Source organism: Lissotriton helveticus, chromosome 1_1 (assembly GCF_964261635.1).
Source record: "Lissotriton helveticus chromosome 1_1, aLisHel1.1, whole genome shotgun sequence".
In the NCBI taxonomy this organism is placed as follows: domain Eukaryota; kingdom Metazoa; phylum Chordata; class Amphibia; order Caudata; family Salamandridae; genus Lissotriton; species Lissotriton helveticus.
Window position 1 is genome coordinate 2,038,102,495 of NC_136057.1, and position 17,150 is coordinate 2,038,119,644.

At 40.5% G+C, this 17,150-nt stretch overlaps 1 long non-coding RNA gene across 1 annotated transcript in view; it reads left to right on the plus strand.

Annotated features, from left to right (window-relative positions):
• The first annotated feature begins 3,822 nt into the window (after window positions 1-3,822).
• LOC144776337 (uncharacterized) overlaps window positions 3,823-17,150 on the plus strand; it is a 166,147-nt gene continuing 152,819 nt past the window's right edge. Inside the window, exons 1-2 of the long non-coding RNA XR_013600581.1 lie at window positions 3,823-3,960; window positions 8,252-8,392. This is a non-coding gene — a long non-coding RNA (uncharacterized LOC144776337). The remainder of the gene's footprint in view (window positions 3,961-8,251; window positions 8,393-17,150) is intronic.

Here is a 17,150-nt window from a genome sequence, read left to right on the forward strand (position 1 = left end):
TATGTGTAGGTGCTAGTGTTTGACTAGAAAGAATAACAAGGCACAATTATGTTTTACCTTGCCTAGGCTGTTCAGGCTAAATCACAGGAAAATAATAAAAAAGCGTAAAAGTGTGCTGGTTCTGAGTGAAAACACAATGTGGCACAAAAGCAAGCATGATATTTAGTAACATGTGCAAAATAAAAGCGCCCCACAACGTGCACAGTTAGGCTAACATAGGAAAAATGACACAGGCCGTACAAGAAACACATGAAAATATGGTTGAGAGGTTCGAGCTGCCGGAGCGTCAGAAAAAGTGACACTCCAGCGGCACAAGCCTCTTACAAATAACCCCCTTTGTTTTTTAATGGTGCACAGATGGTAGGGTGTCTACTTTAGTTTTGCAATGCTTTTATCACCCCCTGCTTTTGAGTATAAAGGACCTGAAGTAGATTTTGCTCAGAAGTGTCCACTAACTAGAAAGTCATGGGGCAGCATACGCACCCGCAGACAAAAAGCTCATAAGAGACTGGCAGCAAGGTATGCTCAATGTTTTGTTTATCCATTTTTTTAAAGATATGCAGTGAAGGCTGTTAGTGCAGCACATCATTCACTCATCCAGTTTCACAGGCTCACAAGACATTTTTGCTTGCTGACACATGAAACATTGTGTCTCAGGCCCCACCTTAGTCACAGGCTACGATTCAAGAATCATCGCTTTATTGCGAGGGTCTACAGCAGGATTTAAGGACCCCAGGTTCTGACTATCTACTGTAGGATTTGTGGATTCCACAGCCTATAAAAGCCACACCTAGGGTGTGGCCAGGTCCTTGGCTTTCCTCCCTGTTCATGAGAGGATGCACCTGCTTGAGATCGGCTTTTCATCTGTGTTCCTCTGCTTGGGCTTAGCTATTCATTTGTGTTCCAGCTCTCAAGTCAAATAGTCAAGCAAAACAACAAGAATATCTTCCCAGACATTTTGTGTTTGCAGTGCTTCTTAAAATTCCATGTCCAGCATCACCTCAAAGACGTTCCTTGCATTCTTTGAATGATTAATCTCTCCCATCATTTTCTTCTGAGGCCTCAGGTTAGAGATAGCTAGGGAGAATTAGATACTTGCTTGTGAGACTTGTTTTTGGCCATTGTACTACTCCCTAGACCCACTTACAGGGATTCTGGCCTTTCTTAAAATTGTGCCATAGCAACTTTCTTGTGCATCCACAGAGTTATGTGCAGATTGTCTGTGTAACTGTGTTCTAATTAGTATTCAAGTTGTCGAGCATTAACAACTGCTAAAGGATATCGAAACAAGAACGATCTCATAATGATTCTTTTGGCTCTAACAAGATAAAGGTACTGTGATGTTGATTGAATGGTTACCATAGTGCACCAATTACTAGAGTAAATGATGCATATGTCTAATTTCCTAAACAATGTTACTATTTATGCCAAATCCATGTAAAGTAAAAAAAACTATGTGTATTTTATGTTGATGTAAGAATGGAAAGAATGGTAATCACATGTTAATTTTACTATAGAAAATCCATCACTCAATCCATCAATCCATTTGACGATATGAGCTAAGTAATTTCAAACCATCAACATTTCTTGTCTGCCTTCGCTCCCATTTCTATTCTCATTTCCCTTTCTTCACTGCTAGTGGCAAGTGCAGCCCTGGGCATGTACGGAACTGTTGACAGGGAAGGAGTCTGATAGGTTCAACAATGTTCCTGCAGTAATATTCGAATCCACAGGCTAGTCATGACTTTAATCTGACACACAACATACATGACAGAGAATGCTGCACCTAGAATGAAGTGAGAACTGGGGAGTCATCTGGGGCACTTTTATATACTAATCCTTCATGGCAGACACAAACATTCTTAGCCTTGAATCTTGCACCTGGGGACCTGCATTCCATAAGAAAGCCCACTCCAAGAAGATAGACTGGTGATCGGCAATGATATGGGATTTTGTTGTCTTCTGAAATAGTGTGTCTCTCGTGATTCCAGTCTTCAGGAGCAAGGGGTTGTCTCCAAAATGCAAATCATCTTCCTTTATGGATGGAGCATTATTCTGAGTCTCCTCTTCTTCAGCTGCAGTGATTGAGGGAGGTTTTGTATCAAAGGAACAAGGGCGACCCTATTCACAGGGAACCAGGGCTTACAATATATTTAGGAAACAGTAATTCTCGTGTGTAATGTAAAACTACTCAATGATATGTAGGCACAATGGCAAACTAATACTCACTTAGGACCCAGCTGGTCCATGTCAAAAATGGTAATGAGGGCTGCCAAGGTCCTTTTACACCTGGCAATGAGCGCATTTCGCCATTTTACGGAGCATACTTGTTTCTCCGCCAGACTGTGGCGTCCTAATCCAGGTGGACCATGTCTTCCCCTCCAGACATGCTATCACGTGTCTTCTCGCTATCTGTTTCACTAGTGCGTCACATGATATCACGTTAAAGCTCTATATTTAAGTGCTAGTTTGAGGCATTCCCCTCACTAGACACCCATCCGGGTCCTACATGAGTAAACCCTTTCCAACCCTTCCTTATGACTTATTTGGTGTGCACGCCACTAGTACTGCTCATTGTGTCATCAGGTGTCCCCCATCTTCAAGGTCCTAATGAGACCCCCTATTGGTTGAAGGGTCGAAGTGTCATTGACTAATACCATTACGAACCATTTCTGGCCTCTCCAAATTGCAGGGAGGCCTGTTGTAGGACATTGTTTGATAAAAAATGGTTGTTTATATGTATTAAGAAACCTTATCTAATGTAAACATTTGTCACTCTTGTTATATTGGTTCTTTTTCACATGGGACACCAAGCACAGTCTGCATGTTTTCAATACAGACATCATTTGTTTGCAAAATATTATTCGGTCTCCTTATTGAGTTCTGTATAAAATGTCTCCTTTGGCATCCTATTTCAGTTTAATTTTGCAGTTGTGCCTACATATATTTGAGCATTTTTACATTGCTCGTGAGAACCACTGTTTCCTAACCATAGTGATTGAGGGAGGGACTTTTGTTGGTGCATAAACATGTGGTAGAGAGGGGATGTATATAAAGTCATTTTTACATACATAATTAACATGATATTGCAATAGTAGGTGAGCCAGTGATAGCTACAGCTTAAAATTAAAATGAGTCCAATAACTGTAATGTGCTTTGTTTTACATGTGTGTTATTTAAGTATTATTTCTATTTCCATTATTAAGTAATTCAGAACCTGTGCTCGAACCTAAGTTCCACGTGAAAGATAAGTTGTAAAGAGTGTATCTTCAAACATGTTTATGTTTGAAGATGCATCTCTCGTGCTTGCTCTTCTCCTGTTGGCTCAGGTGCGGACGTTTAGTCATTCAGCAGTTGAGTCTGCAGGAGAACAGCGGCACTCCCGTGAAATGCTGGATATCAGATTTAATTATTAAAATCCTTTTGTTTGGATTACCATTTCGTCAAGCTTCTTACTTCTGTCATCAATATACTTTGAAATACTACACTTTACATTTGGCGACGGGATCTCAAGATTTTTCAGCATTTCACCATTTTTTCAAAAAGTAAAGTATAAGGAGCTTTGCTTTTGTTTTGCTGCCCTGTTTATAACGCTTCAAAAAGGATTAATTTTCATTCCCTTGCTAGACGTCTGCAAGTTGTACTTTAAAAGCTACGGATTTAAAAGCTTTTTAACAAGTTACCTCTCCGTCTCTGCTCAGCTTCTCGTCAATCAGCTAAGAATGCCGGGAACGCGATGACGTCATCGCAAAGCGTGGGAGGCCGTATTGAGTGAGTTTATGCCTTTCCACATTTTAATGCGAGGAAATCATTATGCGCTCTAGTTTTTTTGCGATATTGAGCGCAAAGGTTGCTTATACTCAACTGAAGTTTCTTCCTGAAGCAGTGCATCGGAAAGCATTCAAGGAACAGTGCTTTCAACTGGATATTACCCTCTACTTTTATGTAAAAGATTTATTGGTATGTACTTTCAATTATATTATTTAAAGAATATAAAAAAAATAAACTGCAGGTAACACTTATCATTTAATAGACATTGGCTTACTTTTACAACCTAAATAAGGGCGTTTAAAGACTGCAAACAATATATTCAAAGGAATTTAAATAAATATTGGTGCATTTCTTCAAACTAAAGAAGTGGTTTTTAAAGACAGCAAGATACATATTTACATGGAATTTTACTATATTGGTTTACTATAAAAAACAAAAAAAAAACAAAAGGGGCGCATTTTAAAAGACATTTTCTGTTATAAATTTTGGTTTTCACATGGCTAGCAATCAGCAAATTATACAATTGAACCATTTCTTACCGACGAATGGTAAACCAGCTGAACCATGGGGAACGTGGTTTTGCAGCTTTCAGAACTACCTTGTTGCTATAGATGCAGAGGAATATTCAGCAAAAAGGAGGTTGGCCCTGCTTTACAGTCACCTAGGACGCGCCGGAAGAGAAATTTACAATAATTTACCCTTGTCTTTACCTGCATCAGGGACTGGAGAAAGTTGGATTGTCTACTGTGAGGCAGTTTTGAAACTAAACAAAAAATGTTTGGAACAACCAAACATTATGTTGGAACGTTTTAATTTTGTGAAGCGGAAACAAAAATCAGAAGAAAGTGTAGAAGAATGTATTTCTGTTCTCAGGAACATGTCTGCAGAATGCAATTTTGGAACATCTTTATACATGTCTATTAGGGATCAATATGTTTATGGATGCTTTCACAAAAAAAATGCAGGAACGTATTTTAAGTTGCAGGGATCCTACTTTACAAGAGGTTATTGACATGGCAAAAAGTATAGAAAGAAGTATTGTTTCTTCAGAGTGTATCACAAATAATAATGTTGTCCTAATAATTCCATTCAAAGTGATTTGTCTGTCAATAGTGTGTCTTTTAAGAACAAATTTATCAAAACTCCAAAGAGAAAATTCTCTACTTATTGTTTTAGGTGTGGTTCAAAATCACATTTGAGTTATAGTCCTGTTTGAGCAGCATTGGGGGAAAAATGCACAAATTGTCATTAAATTGGCCATTTTGGAACAGTATGTAGGGCTAAATGTACTGTTCATGTCAGATCAATCGCAATGCATGATTTGTGTGACCATGAATTTAATGTTTCATCTTTTGACGTTGCCCCTTTAGAAACCAACTTAAAAGATCTTAACATTAATACTATAGTGTTGTCTAAGAATATTTCTGAAAGTAGAGGAATGTTGGCAATTGATTCTTGTGGAAATTCAGTAGAGCAACGTGCAGCAGAGCCTACATGCATGGTAGTAATGGCAACAGGTCAGTAGAGATGATGGCAGATTCAGGTGCGCCTGTCACCATCATTTCTGACAGCTTATATAATGAAGCATGGTCATCTCGTACGTTTCTTTCTGGTATTGATATAATTCCAAAAGCATATGGAGGGAAAGATATAGAAATGCTTGGTTTTTTTCATGTCCCATATTTCTTGTCTGGGTAGGACCACTTACACAAAGTTTTATGTTGCTGTGGAAGGTAAGAATATAGTGGGGTGGCAAGACCTAGCAAAGATGGGCTTGAAACTTGTTCCAGGATCTAAGAACCCAGTACAGATTAATGAAATTGAAATGTCATCATTAGATGATAACTTTAACACTTGTGTTAGTGACATTCTTAAACTTAAGCCAGGGGCAGTTCCAGTTGTACATAAATTGAGGTCTACCCCTCTTAGTATAAGAGAGGATTTAAAGAAATTATTGGATAAGATGGTTACAGATGGTATACTTATACCCACTGATTCTTCGCAGTGGGTTAGTCTCATCGTCATCGTTAGGAAAAAGGACTCCAGCATTCGCCTCTGTGCGGATCTGCGCTCTCTTAACCAAAATATTCTCATAGACTGCCATCCCCTACCACAAATTCAGGACCTTTTAACTGGAATTGAGGGATCAAAAATGTTCACCTTACTTGATTTACGCAGTGCACATCACCAGATTCCCCTTTCTGTCCATTCCACAGACTTGACAACTTTCATTACGCCATTTGGGGCGTATAAATATCTTAGATTACGTTTGGGTTGGCCTCAGCAGCTAGCGTTTTTCAGAAATTTATGGATTCTTTGCTGAAAAACATAAAATACGTTCAGGATTATCAGGACGATGTCCTATGTTTCTCAAAAGATAGGGTTGCACATGTGAAAACTCTTAAGGAGGTTTTGTCTCGTTTTAGAGATGCAGGAGTCACTCTTGGGGAAGATAAGTGCAAATTTTTTATGTCGGAAGAAGATTATTTAAGTCACTCCATTTCTGAAGCAGGCATAAAACCTAAATGTTCTCTTACCCAAGCAATCTCTAATGTACAGGTTCCAGTTAATAAAGACCCGTTAAAATCTTTTCTAGGAATGACCAAATATTATTCCAGATTCGTACAGGGTTATTCACAGATCATTCAACCCTTACGTGATCTCTTGAAGAAAAATGTTAAATGTATTTGGTCTCCTGAAAAGAATAATTCTTTCAATTTAATCAAAGAATCCATTCTCAATTCTCATGCACTTTCCTCTTTCACACCTGGTGTGAGATGTACCATCTCTGTTGATGCGAGTCAATCAGGTCTGGGTGCAGTTCTGTGTCAGTGGTTTAGTACGTCTGAAAAGACCATAGGCTTCGCATCAAGATCTCTTTCATCAGCAGAAAAGAATTACAGCACAATAGAAAGAGAGGCACTCGCATGCTCATGGGCAGTAGAAAAATGTAAGAGTTATATTTGGGGTTCACATTTTGTGTTGCAGAGTGATCATAAACCTTTGCTGAACTTGTTAAATGGTAATGGAACAGGTAAGGCATCAGCAAGGTTGGTAAGTATTCTTTCAAGGTTACATCAGTTTAATTTCACCATTTGCTATATTAAAGGAGGGCTGAATGTGAGGGCGGACTGCCTGTCCAGGCTTTCCTGAAAAGAAAACTTGAATGAAGCTAAAAATGATGAGGTCTCGTCTATTGATGATTCCATTTCTCTTTTTCCTTTTTTGTCTAAATCTGATTGGTTTAAAGAGTATGAGAATGATCAGGTTCTTCAAGCTGTAAAAATGTGATTATTTGTGGGTGGCCAAGAGAACGGTCATTGCCTGCTTCTCTTAAATCTTTCGCTCAAGTCGCAGAAGATTTGTCCATTGTGAATGATGTTTTAATGCGGGGGGGTCAAATTATTCCTCCATTTTCCTTTCGCAAGAAGTTAGTTGATTCCGCACATGAGGGTCATCTAAGCATTGGTGGAACTTCTGGGAAACTCAAAGAGGACTTCTGGTGGCCTTCTTTAGATAAAGATGTTGCTATTTGTGTTGACAAATGTGATACTTGCCTTTTTTCAGATAAACGTTGGAAGTTAAACAAGTTTCCCCTTCATTGTGTGCCTATGCCTGAGGAGGCATGGTTCAAAATTGCAATTGACTTTGCAGGTCCATTTGACATTCTGTCAAGCAATGAGCGCTACATCGTGGGCTCTCATCGATTACCATTCGAAATGGGTGGACTTTGACTTTTGTGACTCACCTAACTCCTTTACTGTGATAACATTTCTGGATCGAGTGTTTCAAAGCGAAGGATCTCCAAGAGAAATTGTCACAGACAATGGGTCACATTTCTGTTCAACAGCCTTACTGGAGTACTTTAAAAGGCATGACATAAAACATCTCAAAGTAGCTCTCTACTCCCCTTCTTCGAATGGTCTTATTGAAAGATTTAACAGATTCATCAAAGAGGGTATTCAGACAGCCATAGCATGTAATCTTTATGTTGAATCCTTTTTAAGGAAAAAGATTTGGTCCTATTTAGTCACACCTCATTCCACAACGGGAATTTCTCCGTTCAGACTTTTGAAAAAGAGAAATCCAAATGGTGTTGTCTGTCCTAATTGGATAAAAGTGATGAGAAAAGAGGATACCTCCTGCATGGCTTGTAGAGATAAACTTACTCTCAAGAGGAACGTGTCGACAAAACAAGATACTCAAAAGAGACATTTTAATTTGCCATTTACTCTGCTCTCTAAGGATTTTCAAATTGGTGGTTGGGTTTTACTCAAAAATCCAAACAAGGTTAAAAAAGTTCTTTCAAAATTTTCCCCACCAATTCAAGTCATCAAAACTGCTTAAGGTTCTCTTTTTCTGGAAGGGAAAGGGTGGTAGAGTAAGAGAGCAGTTGTTTAAATTTCTGATGAACAAGCAAAAAGAATGCTAATGCTAAAGTCAACTTCATGTGACCATGATTGCTCACACTTTCCTTTAGGTTCTGCTTCTGACGATGCTCACAGTCCTGTTTCATCTTCTTATTTGGCAACATCTACTTCATCACAAGTGTTACCAGTGATTCATCCGTCAGTAGTGTCACCAGTGAGTTATCCGTCAGTTCCTGCTTCATCTTCAGTTTGTGAGTCACACAAGTCTTCTCGCAACTGTTCCATTCCTGTGAGATTCAAAGATTACTATTTGTCTTAAAAAACTTGTTCTCTTTAATGTTTTCATTTCTTTTATAAGAAGAGAGATGATGTAATGTGCTTTGTTTTACATGTGTGTTATTTAAGTATTATTTCGATTTCCATTATTACGTAATTCAGAACCTGTGCTCGAACCTAAGTTCCATGTGAAAGATAAGTTGTAAAGAGTGTATCTTATTTATTTTATTTATTTATTTGCTTGTATAGCGCAGGACTCGACCCCCGTAGGGGTATCTCCGCGCTTGGTTCGCCATATGCGTCTAAAACAGAGCTTTAGGGGTGTGGGAAAGGTTTATGCTGTCAGAAACAGATGTGTTTTTAATGTCTTTCTGAAGATAAGATCATTCGAGTTTTGTCTCAGATTGAGGGGAAGTTTCCTCCATAGGGTGGGGCACATGTACGAAAGTGCTCGGCCACCTTGCCTTGCTCTTCTGATAGATGGAATTTTTAACAGAGATTGATTGCTAGAGTTCAGAGAGCGCTCAGGTTTGTATAGCTTAAATTTTTCAGTCAGGTATTGTGGCCCTGAGCCAAAAAGGCTTTTGTGTATAGTGCAACAAATCTTGAACTTAATCAGCTGACGAATAGGCAGCCAGTGAAGTTTCTCCAGAAGAGGACATGTTTATGTTTGAAGATGCATCTCTCGTGCTTGCTCTTCTCCTGTTGGCTCAGGTGCGGACCTTTAGTCATTCAGCAGTTTTGTCTTCAGGAGAACAGCGGCACTCCCGTGAAATGCTGGATATCGGATTTGATGATTAAAATCCTTTTGTTTGGATTATCATTACGTCAAGCTTCTTACTTCTGTCATCAATATACTTTGAAATACTACACTTTACAATAACATGTCTTATCTGTCAATGTAATGGTTTCCCTATGTGGACGCACCACATGATGTCAGCTTGTCTCCTATGGACTTGAAAGGAGAAGCTATGATAGAAACATTGCATATTGGAAATATCTGAGATTGATGTCAAAGATATTTTATCAATATACATGACTGGGTATGAGTGTTCTGCTTAATTCAGATGCTCTGTCCATCACCACCCCCTTTTCTGAATCGAATATACATGTGGCAACTGTTGTCTCATCAATTTTTTGTACTTAGGGTGACACAGTACTATGAGAACTTGGGGTGGCTTGCATAAGCCAATATGAACATTTAATTATTTTTGGGAAATTTGCAAAATGCCATTTTGGGGGCGGGGGGGGGCGTTACGTTATATAGCGTGAAATCAATCCGAAGGTATCAGAGCACTTTAAATGAGCAGCAATTGTGTTACACGTTACAGACAGACACATTCATTTGGTTAGGCACAGGGAGATTAAGTGATTTGCCCAGAATCACAATATGTTGAGTGTCCCTGCCGAGGCTCGAACCTGGTTCCCCAGCGTTGAGGTTGACTGCTCTAGCCATTAGGCCACATTCTTTCATGCTCACATGACACTCTCATGTTCAACATCACATACACTTCGATCACAAGCTGTTCGAAATATAGATCAGAGCGTTCTGGGAAGATATCAGATACTTGGTCCTAATTGTACCAACTGGGGTCTTTCATCACTGCTTTAGCAACTGGTTCCATTTGCCTCTTGTATCTAGTGTGCCTCCATACTATGGAATCCCTATTTGGGACCAAGTGTCTCTGCCAGCTTTACAGCAATTTATTGAGTCTCTGTTGCATCAAAGCACCTGCCCTGAATAGGCTTTAGACTGCTCTGCCTCCCTACCCTGAGAGTCAAGTTTGAGAAAAAGAAAACACGTGGTTCTATGTTTGGCAGTGCACAGTATGGGGCTGTGGTGTCACCGGAGGGAAGACAACAGTTATTACAGTGAACCCCCAGTTCCTTCTCAGGTACATACAGTTGTTGATCATCTTTAGTCACCTAGCACTCACAGTCTTAGATGTGACAGTAGGGCTTCGCTGTCTTTTGAAAGATTGAGTTCTGTAGGTATGGAAATTATTCTACCACTGAGTATCAATGATATCCACAATTTATACATCGGAGGCAGCTCTCCTGGAGGTGTCGGAGCTTATCAGGGAGAATCTGGGTAAGAGCACATCTGTTATGGTTCTTCTACTTGACTTGACAGCGGCCTACAACAAGGTATCACATTCCATCCTGTTGAACAGACTTAGTCACCTTGGCAATCAGGGCAAGGCTCGTTGTAGGGCTAATCTTTCCTGGATTAGGTGAATTTACACCCTTATTTTTTATCATTCTAAACCACTGTGGTGTGGTGTGGTGTCCTGAAGGGATCTGCCCTAAAAAGTCTGCTCTTGTTTAATCTATACCTCCCCCCTAGTGGATTTAATTGAATCCTGAGGTGTTAAGGTAGTGTTGTATGCTGATGACACCCTTCTGCTCTTTTCCTTCCAAGACAAGTCGGAAGCAGCATTTTACAATTTTAAGGAGTGCCCTAGAGGAGTCGCAGCTTGGATGGAGGTAAATCACCTATAATGAAACTCCAATAAAATATAAGGTTTGGTTTTCACTCAAAGTGGACCCTCATCGCCCTTCCTCTTGAAGCCTTCTAAAGGTAAAGCCCCCCCAACTACGACCCCTTCGGACAGAAACCTCAGCATATTTTTTGACTCCACGCTTTCCTTTAAGACTCAAAATAAACACATTTAATCAGTCTGCTGCTTGAAGATGAAAACTTTAAAGAAGTTTCTTCATCTGGTTCCGGAGGCGACTAGAAAAACTCTAGTTTATTCTTTAGTTACCTCTCACCCGGGCTACTTGAAAGTCTCTTCCTTGGTCTCCCTGCATATCTGATACACATACTTGAACTAATCCAAAACACAGCAGCCAGACTCATTAGGAAAGTCCCTTGCCATAATCACATCTCTAAATATGAGACATCTGCACCGGCTCCAAGTGGAACAGCGCATTCAATATAAATATCTGACTGTGGCTTTCAGAGCTTTCCATTGAGATACCCTCACTATTATTTGAATACAGACTTGCCCCGTACATACAAGAGAAAGTACTCAAGTCTAGCAATAGCTTCTTTCTACGAATTCCAAAATTCTTGAAATCATGCTGTGGGGTAGTTCATTAACTGTTCTAAATTATGGAACAGCCTCCTACCTAATCTGCACTGGTCTGAGTCAATGGCCATTTTTAAAAAGTAAAAGAAATATTGTTTGCATGTGAATGTATTTCCTTTGTTTGAAGATGTATGTTAACAGTCAGGTGAGCATTAGTTTGTCTATAGTGCTGTGCAAGAAAAGATAGGGTACACAAGTGTGAAGTTATCATTAACACTGCAGATAGCAAGTACATTGATGAAGTGACAGCTGTATTCACGGCACTGGTTCGCCATGTGGTGGCTGAAGTTCCACAGTTATGCTATCAGTGGTTCCAAGCACATGGTGGAAATGGACTGTGGGGTGAATCTCAACCTTATGACTTCCGGGGGCCCCCTACTTAATCATTACTGGAACCCGGGGACCCCACTGAATCACTACTAGAATCTGGAGACCCCCCCACTGAATCATTATCGGAAGCTAGGGACACTGGCCTAACCATAGTCAACGATTTGAACCGAAAAACAATACACAAAAAAAACAGAAAAAAAGCATTCATCAAACACTCATATTATGACACATTTGCTTTAATTCGCAAAACACCTATAAATAAAAATAAAATAAAGTTTTTAATTTTAATAGAAGGATTAGAGCTTTTTTAAATTAAATTGAGGCCACTCATCGTCCATACTATATTCTGTTTGTTGCACCTGCATTGCTCCCACAAATCAATCTGAGGATACTAATTTAATTGTAAGCATCCAATTTTAAATTGCTTCACATTTACATTTTAAAATTATCAATTATACATTTAGCTTCTTTATTTATAAGCACTTTATTTATCTGTAAACAGGCATGGAACTGCTGTGTCATCCGTTGCAACTTTACTTCATGAATCTAGACCTTTGTGCTATCTGTAAGGGTCCAATATCTACAGTGATTCAAAGTAATGAGACAAATTCCCAGGGGCCAACTCTCATTAAAGTTTCTGTGGGGACATTGGAATAATAGGATCATAAGCAGCGATTCATGACTACTTTAGGAAGATGAAGTAAGCTGGACTGTCAGGTCTATCTCTCTCTCTTTTTCTCCCTCTCTCTCTTTAACAAGTGTTCTCCTCTTTTGCCTCAAACCCTTGGATCTATCCTAGTCCTAGAATGTCAATACAAAAAATAAACAAATCATACACAACCTTTATTTATTTACAGACAGAAGAAAATACATATTTTGACTAGAAATATTGTACAATGTACAAGGTACATGACACACAGTTCATGCAGAGGTTAGGCTAAATAAATGTAATGATAATTGCTGACTGTACCACAATAGAGGATATTATTACATGCAATAATCTTATACATACAGATTTACACTGGGACATGGTTGAATGTACATGGCATGGTTAGATGATGAAGTAGTAGTCTGCAGATGGTAAGGCTTATCTCCTTGTGTGAGAACATACCTTTTAAGGTAGTTTGAAAGCATGAAGTGAGAAGAAAGAATGTATCTCATTATGAAAGGAGCTCAGTGAGGAGGTTCAAGCAGGTTAAATGACCAGCACCATGAGATCATGCATGAAGGTTTAAGTAGTAATAGGTTTTGGTAAGCTGTGTGAAGATTGCAGAGACATGTGTAACTCAAAAGGATTTTCATTAAGGGCCTTATTATGAGTCGGATGGTCCATGAATTTCCATACCCCCAGTGGTGGTCTAACCCCCGAGATCTTGTCGCTCCAATCGCTGAATAATAAGATGGGGAGACTGCAGTTTGAAAGGCTGCCGCTAAACCAGCAACACCGCTGGCCAACTCCGACCTTGGCGGCTGAGGAATGGGACAATGAGGCTGTGGGAGGCAAGGACCGCAACTGGAAATGTCAACCCAGTTATAAGTTGCTTTACAGCCGGCATGACCGTGGCGGTCCAACCACCAAATCTGAGACGGCAGAGATATTTAAGACAGAAACTCACTCTACTCACCTCTACGCGTTTTCTACCATCATGGAACCCATCGGACACATCTTGCCGCTGCTACTACCAGTTTCCATAGACTGCTCGGCAAAATGATGCTCTGCCATAAACCAGGCAAGTGAGTTGGGGCCCCTAAGTAATTTACTCATTGACAGGAAGCCTGTCTGGGATTGTTTCATAAAAATAATCAAATATACATAAGTAGGATGCCCTCCTAGGTCAAAACACCGGTAGAGCACAGGCACATTGCACACTTATAGACATGTGTTTGCAAATTATATCCAATGATAGTGATGTGTGAATTATTGTGTGTTCCACGACAGCACCTCCTCATTAATATCACACCTATTAATATGTGTCACACATACTTTGCCCTTTGTCACTTGTCTGCCATGCTACAACTGATCTTCACACATTATGCAACGTACCATTCCTCAAGTCTTGCTAAAGTGAGATTGCAGTGACTACAACTACCATGAGGCCCTGTCACTGCAACTCTAACCAAGATGCTAGACTCCTTTTGCCCCATCTCATTTGTCTGCCATGTCATTACTGAGCTTCACATTTAATGCCGCTTACCATTTCTTAGGTGCTGGTAAAGTGAGAATGAAGTGACTACAACTACCATGAGGCCCTTACACTGCACCTCTAACCAAGAAGCTATGGTGAATGTGACACACTCACATTGCACACATCCCAGGTCCTGTTGTGAAGTCAGAGAAACATCTGTATGGCGGTGTCATTACAGTGAAACATGCCTTCTCTGCTACAACTCTGTATTGGACTCTCACCCATCACCCACATGAAAATGCAATGTCAGTACATAGGATTACATAGAATCAGCATGAGAATCATTCTAAGGGCTCAATGGAAATACTCTCTGTAGGATAGCTATGCCCCTATCAGGGCAACCCTGAAAGGTTGGGGCACAGTACATTTTTCACATCCCTGACAAACTCAATGTGCACTGGACCTGGGAATTGAAGTATATCAGGGACAACCAATAGCATAGCCAAGTGCCTTGCATGTGTAGGGAATATGTACATGCAACTCATTAAAGCAAACACAGCACTAAGAGCGTTTGCCATCCATGTAGATAAAATAGCTGTAAGGTACACACAGGAAAATAGACACATGTCCATGTTGAACTTCACAAAGGGATGACAGGTTAACACCCTGCATGTATGTTTAAACAAATATCTAACTTCAACACACCTAACACATATGCTACATACATCATAGGGAGAAGTGCAACCTAAATGACATTGACAGTGGCCAGGACAAGCTGAAATACTTACAATATAACAAGTACCCCAATGCAATGTCTGCCCCATTTGGATTTCATCCTACAGAGACATCCATCCAACATTTCCCCTTGTCTTGTGTAACTCCAGCACTCGCTCAAAAGTCACATCATACAAACCACTTCAACAGAATCAGCAATCAGAGATGAAACAAACACAATTGTAGTCACACATCACTAGCTATAGAATGACATCAAATAGTTAGAAATGTAATGGCAGAACCAATAGCTTCAAAACTATGAAAAGATTTCAATGACAGTATGTTACAACAGGATTCTAAATGAAGGCCAATGGCCAGTCCATTCAGTGTACATGTGCCGCACCACAATGCTGTGCCACCAAACTTGCCCTTCATGACACTGCCAGGGAACCTCCTCACAAAGGGGCATCCATTGCCATAGAGGCCAGTAAGGTATAGCTTGTGTGGATTCCCATACGTTCCCATACCCAGAATGCCCTGCAAACCACAAATTTTGCTGAAAAATTAAATAGTTCTCCGATTTTTGTGTAGGAAAGTTGTAGGGTCACGGGCTGACACAAATTTCCTACCACACAGTGTTTCCATAGGTCTCCTGACAAAAATGGTACCTCATTCAAGTATGTTCTCCTAGATGGGCGCCAGCCTGAGGCCAAAAATTAGTTCCCCCCCGCAAAACCAGGTCATTTTAGGATAGGTCATTTTGAAGTCTCCACAGTACGATTTGGGCCATTTCCTGTTGCAGCCAAAATGCCTACCCACACAAATGAAGTACCTTTTTTTATTGGGAGAACTGAGGAAATGCTAGGTGGTAGAAAATGTGCGTCAGCCCGGTGATCCCACAACTTTCCCACACAGAAAAGTGAAGAAAATGTGATTATTTTTCAGCTAAATTTGAGGTTTTCAGGGGATTCTGGTTAGGGAAAAATTAGGGGATCCACGCAAGCCATACTGGACTCCCCAGAGTTTCTAGTTTTTAGAAATGTCTGGGTTTGGTTGGTTTAATTAGATGGCCGCTGAGCCCGGGGCCAAAAACCCAGCTGCCCCCCTTGCAAAACCAGGTTGTTTTGTGATAGTTCATTTTGATGTCTCCACAATAAGATTTGGGCCCTTGGTTTCATGGGTATTTGACCCACCCACACGAGTGAAGTACCATTTTTATCGGGAGACTTTGAAGAATGCGGGGTGGGTGGAAGTTTGTGGACCAATACAGATTCCAGAACTTTGCTTCACAGAAATGTGGGGGAAATGTGTTTTTTTTTTACAAAGTTTAAGCTTTGCTAGGGATTCTGGGTAACAAAACCTGGTGAGAGCCACACAAGTCACCCCATCCTGGATGCCCCTGGGTGTCTAATGTTAAACAATGTATAGGTCAGCTAGGTTTCCCTAGCTGCCGGCAGAACTAGTGTTCTAAATCTACAGCGAGGCGTTTTTTTTTTCCTTTTGTGGGTAGTAGGCCTGCCCAAACAAGTTAGGTACCATTTGTATCAGGAGACTTTGGGGAATTCTTCGTGGGTGGAATTTTGTGGATCCGTACAGATGCCAGAACTTTCCGTCACAGAAATGTGAGGAATATTTGTTTTCTTTTACAAAGTTTAAAGATTGCAAGGGATTCTGGGTAACAGAACCTAGTGAGAACCACACAAGTGACCACATCCTGGATTTCCCTGGGTGTCTAGTTTTGAAAAATTTACAGGTTTGCTAGGTTTCCTTAGGTGCCAGCTGAGCTAGGGTCCACAATCCACAGCTAGGTACATTTCCAAAAAAGGGTCTGTTTTCACTGGAAAGATGTGATGTGTCCACATTGTGTTTTGAGTTGTTTCCTGGTGCTGGTACTAGTCCTACCTACACGAGTGTGTTACCATTTTTATCGTGAATCTTGGGTGAATGCTTGGTTTGTGGAAGTTTGTGGAAGTTTGTTGCTCCCCTTAGATTCCATAAATGTCAGGAAAATGTGTTTTTTCAACTAAGTTTGAGATTTGCAAGGAATTCTGGGTAACAGAAGCGGGTGAGAGGCACACAAGTCACCCCATCCTGGATTCCCCTTGGTGTCTAGTTTTCAGAAATATACAGGTTTGCTATGTTTCCCTAGGTGCGGCTCCGCTAGGACCCAAATCTCAGGTAGGCACATTTTAAAAAAAGTCATTGCCTAGTGGGCTTTCTGCCGCCTGGGGAGAGGGGAATTGGGGGCTATTGGAATGAAATGAATTCTCCGCCTTTGTAAAGCACACAGCTACCTCCAAAGAGGTGCCCTGGAGCTGGGGGCCCTCTGGAAGATTAAGCAAGCTGTTGCCCAGAGTCACATGGTGCTGGGCTAACCTGCCACAGGCACCGGGGATCGAACTGTGAACCCCGTGGTCCGGAGTCATGCACCCCTGCCGCTGCGCCACATCTCTTATTGTCGGTATGCC